This window comes from Hyaena hyaena, unplaced genomic scaffold (genome assembly GCF_003009895.1).
Source record: "Hyaena hyaena isolate Hyena2069 unplaced genomic scaffold, ASM300989v1 scaffold_282, whole genome shotgun sequence".
In the NCBI taxonomy this organism is placed as follows: domain Eukaryota; kingdom Metazoa; phylum Chordata; class Mammalia; order Carnivora; family Hyaenidae; genus Hyaena; species Hyaena hyaena.
In genome coordinates, this window is record NW_024080915.1 from 1,726,730 (window position 1) to 1,733,239 (window position 6,510).

Below are 6,510 nucleotides of genomic sequence, written 5' to 3' on the forward strand. Positions count from 1 at the left end.
TTATGAATAGTATTCACGGTTTGACCATATTTTCATAAAAATATTTGTACCTGTGTACATGCACAGAAATAAATCTGGAAAGGGGCGCCTGGGTGGCTCAGTCGGTTAAGTGTCTGACTTCAGCTCAGGTCATGATCTCACAGTTTGTGGGTTTGAGCCCCACGTTGGCCTCTGTGCTCACAGCTCAGAGCCTAGAGCCTTCTTCGGATTCTGTGTCTCCCTCTCCCTTTGCCCCTCCCCCACTCATGGTCTATCTCGCCTTCAAAAATAAAATTAAAAACATTAAAAAACATTTTTTAAAAAAGAAAGAAATCTGGAAAGACATATACTAGGTGTGAACTGGTTACCTATGAATGGTGAGACCAAGTGAAATGATCTTTTTACTTATGTGTATATGTTTTTCTACAATAAAAGTGGATAATATGCCTAAATAAGGAAATAGAAGTCTTTGTTTTCTACTGTTGTTGGGCAGTGCGTGGGGGAGGGGGGGAGTTGAATAGGAATTGTGATTTTAAAAGAGCAGAAAGAAAATTAGTTTTCCAAAACCCTTTTCTCATAAAAAAGAATGAATTTTTAGCAATTTGATGATGTATAGTGAAATGGTTACAAAACTGTCAAATTAGGAAAGATTAGCCATGTCAAGCATTAGGCGAAGCAGGCTAGAACTAGTTTTAGAAGGCACAAAGCATTTAGATTCCTTTTCCATTGCACTGTATCCAAAGTTAAGACATTTCCAGGGCGGGAACAGATTTAAAATTCCTGACTCGCTCTCGCTCTAAGTGGTAACATGCTTGGTAGTAGACATCAGCACCAAACCCTCCTGTCCTTTGCTTGCCTACTTCATATTCTCCTCACCCTGCGCTGACAGGGTTTCTATTGATTCTGGCCTGACAGCTGGGCTGTAAAATGTCACATAGCACGGATGACGCACGTTCACCCTGGAACATTTTTCATTCCTCAGCAGTCTGTAGCCCAGCCCTTTGCCAGCTGCTGTGAGGCCAAAACTAATGACTTGGAGTCAGGTTGAGGTCCATGGGCATCTCAGATGGGAAAACTTCCAGGCAAGAGTTCCTACCAGGGGGCATAGTAGAACAAAATGCAGCTCAGCAAAAAGTGGCTGATGGGGAAGTGATTGAGACCGTTCTTTACACTTAAGAAACTTCAAGTTTAGCAGAGAGAGAGGCAGAGTTTCAATGTAAAATTGTCGGAACCAAGGGAGTGCAGGAAATCCACCTGAGTGTTCAGAAAAAAAAAAAACCTCCCCGGAAGGGTTAGGAGAAAGGAGCCACATCTGGAAGTGGATGAGTGAGCAATGAATGTCTATAGGAAGAGGGAGCAGGTGCCAAAGGTCAGAACTGCTCAGCAGAAGATGGTGGGGACAGGCGTATTGTACTCGGCAGGACTCGACGTAGGGTAAGCTGTCCGTGAGAGGGTAAGTCTACCTTCATCAGGTACCAGAAGTGCCACATTAGGGGGCTTGCACTTTATATTGTGTGGAAAAAAATTGTAAGAAGAGAAAAAACAGGGTTAGGTTTCATTTCCAATGATTACTCCTGCCACAGTCCAAGGCATGGGTTGGAATTTTTCTGTGTTACATAGTGCCTCTGACATGGTAGGTGCTCAGTAATACCTGATGAATGAAAGATTAGTGAAGAAAGAAAAGAAAAGTTTCCTTTTTGAGAGGCTTGGTGGGTTTGCAGCAAAAAAAAGTAGATGATGAAACTCTCCAGACGGGTGGGGGTGGGGGAGGGGAATGTGACACCAGGTTACAGGCACAACCAGGTGCAGCTTTGTTTCATTTTGTTTTTAATATGCTAATGTTGTCAGAGAATGGTTATCTCTGGGAGTTCCAGAGTTAGAATGTGTCAAAACTCTACTGACAACATTCTAGAGCACTGCTACTCACAGGATGGTCTGGCGGCGGCGGCATCCACTGCGTGCTGTTAGAAATGTAGGGCGGCCAGCCCAATCCCCAACTGAGTCAGAATCTGCATTTTACCGAGTGCCCCAGGTGAGGAGTAGGCAGTTTAAAGTCTGAGGTGCCAGTCTGGGTGCGGAAGATATGCCCTATAGGAGGAGTCATCGGGAGGATCCAGGAGAGAGAAGAGCTAGAAATCCCCACTTTTCCACTTCTCCTCTCCTGAGGCTCCAAGTGGGACCTAACAAGTATCTATGGGTACTATCAAACATAAGATCTTGGTCTTTCTTTCTTGCCTTTTATAAGGCCAAAAGAGAGACATTGGCTACTTTGTTAATGTCTCCAGGAATGTCACTGACAGCATGACTTTTGTGACCAAATCTAGCAACGAGAACTTCCATCATTTTCCATAATAAAATTCAAGCAACCATCGTTGGGTACATTGTTGGGTACAACCCCTACTTTTTCCAACACAAGTCCTTTTGCAGAAGAAGCACCTCCAAATTGGTTGGCCTTCGGGGTTGTGCCCAAATGGGCTCGCTTATGCTGTTCATCACACCACTTCTGATCTTGACAGTGGCCACAGAGCTTCCTGGCAGTACTAAGCCCCTGACACTAGTGCATCCTGCTGGTGGGCCTGAGCCAAAGAGGTCGACCTTGCACTTTGGGAGTGCCCACAATGAGGCTTGTGTGTCCACGCCCTCTCCTCATTCAGCTACTGTGTGTGTGTGTGTGTGTGTGTGTGTGTGTGTGGTGTCACCATCCCTCTGCTGTCTGACTTTGAGCACCAGCCATGCCTCCTGAGGACAGACAGGCAGGAAGCTTGCCTGGGAGGGCACTCTGTTAAAGAGATGAGAGTTCTTGTGCACTGTCTTTAATGCCATCCATAGTCCTGACCACAATCAGTAATAATAGCAAACATTGGGTCACCTGGGTGGCTCAGTCAGTTAAGCGTTTGACTCTTTATCTCCGCTCAGGTCATGATTTCACGGTTTGCTTGGGATTCTTTCTCTCCCTCTCTCTGTGCCCCTCCCCCACTCACACGCTCTCTCAGTCTCTCTCAAATAAGTGAACATTTAAAAAAAAGCAAAACAAAACAAAAACACTGCTATTTTACCACTGTTCTAGGAACTGTTGTAGGTACACAAATGCACTGTTCCAGGTACCGCATTTGTATGTTACTTTATAGAACAGCCATAATGACCATTCCTAGTTTACCAATGCAGAAACTAAAACCCAGAGAGGTTAAGTAATTTGTCCAAGTCACACAGCTTATAATCAGAACGATGCTTGATTATCATTTGGGCGACAGTAGCAGAGCTGCTTGATGCTCTATTGGGCAGAACCTTTAGCAAAAGAGCTTTGCTCACTTATTGTTGGACATATGAGCTAAAAGCTAGAGAAAGCACTCAGAAGGAACTCAGGACTCAGTGAATGGCTTAAAAATGAGTTAAAACCAGGACACATGAAGAATCTGGCTATCCATCTCACTGCGGGGTAAATGTGTTCTCAGGAGCCAAGGTGCCCCTACCAAGTCCCCATAACTGAAGCATAATCAGTCCCAAACTCAAGCCCATGTCTCTGGGGCAAATAGACGGATCTTACTGAAAGATGTGGTTGTCGTGAACAATCATTCAGCTGTGTGTGTGGAAGGCAGGAGAAATGGAGCAAAGGTGGAGGCAGAATACCAGGCCAAGGTCATGGAGCTGAAGGATTTGTTCAAGAAGATTTGAAGCCCCAGACAGAAATATAGACTGTCACCAGTGGCTAAGGGATAATGGAAAGGATAGGACAGAAACCGCGGGTAGTCTGAGGCCAGAGGCCCCACCTCAGGCCAAGCCCAGAAGTGAGAGAAGGCGGGAAGCCAGCACGTAGGGGGACAGAGGGCTCCATCCCAGGTGCACTGTGGCCCAGGTGACCCAGTCTCTCTGCTCGGTGCCCAGCTCAGACAGGGTGGAAGTAAGGAAGATGGGGTAGGGGAGCAGGTGGACAGTGCCCGCAGAGCCAATCTGCAAGACAGCTGAGTTCAGACAAGAATCTTGCAGCTTAGAAGTCCTTTGCTTCCAAGCTTTAGAGTTTCTAATATCTTCAATGAAGTTTCTAAGCTCATCCTATGGAACTATCTTGCAGGGGTGCCTGGGTGGCTCAGTTGGTTAAGCATATGGCTTTTGATTTCGGCTCAGGTCATGATCCCAAATTTGTGAGTTTGAGCCTTACATCAGCCTCCGCACTCACAGTGCAGAGTCTGCTTGCGATTCTCTTTTTCTCCCTCTCTCTCTGCCCCTCCCCCACTCACATTCTCTGTCTCTCTCTAAATAAACAAACCAAAAAAAAAAAAAAAACCTTTTTAAAATAAGGAAAAATTTTTTAAAAGAGCTCCCCGCTTGGTGAGGAATTGGGGGTGTCTATGCACCCCTAGATTGCAGGGCAGTGGTGATCTTGCAGTGACCTGCCTGAAGGCCTGGGTATAGCAGCTGGCCTGGGAATGGCAGGGCACCCAGAAAGGCCGGGATGTGGCGCAGCTGGGAAGGCTGCTAATTCCTCCTCTCCTATGAATTCTTTGGCTCTTCCTCCTCTTTTAGTCAACAGCTTCGAGCTGCGTTTCTCTTTAACAGGCTCCCCTTTATGGAAGGTCATTATTGGGGTTCATATAGAGAAGGCTTTCTTTAGCTCACATCCTCCTTTCTCCCACCTCCTGCCTGACCTCCTCCCGCTTCTGAGCTTCTGGTTCTGTAAGAAGCAATAGCATCACAGACTGAGGAAACACTGCAGAAAATAACCACATCTTCTATGGTTTTTTAAAAAAAATTCTACTTGAAGCCTTGCATAATTGAGCTCAGGATTCAACACTAAAAAAAAAACAACAAACCCATTCTTATGAATAGAAGCGAGACACACACACTGGTGCTGTATAATGAAGATCTGCCCACAAAGACTGCTCTGGGTAAAAGCTGGGAAGATGGCAGTGTGCCCTCCTCCTGTGCCAGCACACACATCAACCCATTGGTTCTATGAGAATACCCAAACAAAGGGGATTGATTGTGTGAAATGCCAGCCAAGGAGCCAGTCTTTGAGCCTACCCAGGTGACGGGGAGGTGCAGGGCCAGGGGTGAGCACCACAGGTCAAGGAGGTGGGAATGCTCAGTACAGGTCCCCTCTTCCAGCAGAAGAACGGCAGGCTATAATCCGGTGTGCCTCCCACGAAGAGAAAGAGATAGAATCTACACCACGCAGCAGCCATACTGTCTTCCTCCCAGAGACCTGTCAGCATTGCTAGCAAATAAAACAAGAAAAGGAAAAGGAGGCCAGGCTGAGGGTGACAAGAAGCAAGCAGCTCTGTACAGGAGACAGTGCTCATTATCTCGCTGCATTTTCTTTAATAACATAGCTTGGCTGTTTCAAGAGCTACTGTTTAAACCAGTCCACCTCTGACAAGAATACTGATTCCTATTATTATGTGGATCGCATTAGAGCTTCTAGTTTGGGGGAATGTAAATGTTGCTTCTTTATGAAAATTGCCCTGGCTTCAAACCAATACGAATTAGTTGCTGTCATCTCTGTGTCTCCATGGCACCTTCACAGCATTTAACTGCAGCCTGGCTGTACTTAATTGTGCTTATATTTGCCTCGCAGACTAGCTTTGGAGACTAGAGTATGTTTATTTCTGTTTGTAATTTTTAGCACAATATCATGCGCACAGTGGGTACCCAATAAATATTTGTTGAAGTAAATGAGCAATGAAATAGAAGCATGACAGTTGGAACCACAAGACTTTAGAAATGACTGGATTCTGGGAGATTTGTAAGAGAGTGGAGGTGGGACCATAGGTTGGAATCTCCCTTGACCATCCTTCCCCATCAAGCCCCTCCCATCAAAAACAGACCAAGAAGCTTAACTAAATGAATGCTCAAACTAAAAAATCAAAATCGCTTTTCAGAACAAGTCTGACAGTGAGTAAAACCTGCTGGAAAGAGAGTCCATGATACAGAGGATAGGATTAATAGCTGGGAAGGAAAAAGAAGATCCCAGTAGATAAACCACATCTTCTTGATCCATTCGTCCGTTGATGGACACTTAGGCTCTTTCCATGTTTTAGCTATTGTGGAGAGTGCTGCTATGAACATTGGCGTACATGTGCTCCTATGCATCAGCACTCCTGTATCCCTTGGGTAAATTCCTAGCAGTGCTATTGCTGGGTCATAGGGGAGTTCTATTGTTAGTTTCCTGAGGAACGTCCACACTGTTTTCCAGAGGGGCTGTACCAGTTTACATTCCCACCAACAGTGTAGGAGGGTGCCCGTTTCTCCACATCCTCGCCAGCATCTAGAGTTCTCTGATTTGTTTATCTATACCATGGAATACTACATGGCAATGAGAAACAATGAAATCTGGCCATGTGTAGCAACATGGATGGACCTTGAGGGTGTTATGCTGAGTGAAATAAGTCAGGCAGAGAAGGACAAATATCATATGTGTGCACGTATAGGAGGATTAGGAGGAACTTAACAGAGGACCAACCGGGAGAAGAAGGGGGGAAATGGTGGGGGAAAGGGAGAGAGGCAAACCATGAGAGACTCTTGAAGGCTGACAAA

General features: G+C 45.7%; 1 protein-coding gene and 1 pseudogene; both read right to left on the bottom strand.

The window, feature by feature from the left end:
• TUBB2A (tubulin beta 2A class IIa) overlaps positions 1-6,510 on the bottom strand; it is a 55,932-nt gene that overhangs the window by 37,111 nt on the left and 12,311 nt on the right.
• Positions 2,183-2,542, bottom strand: LOC120241437 (annotated as a pseudogene).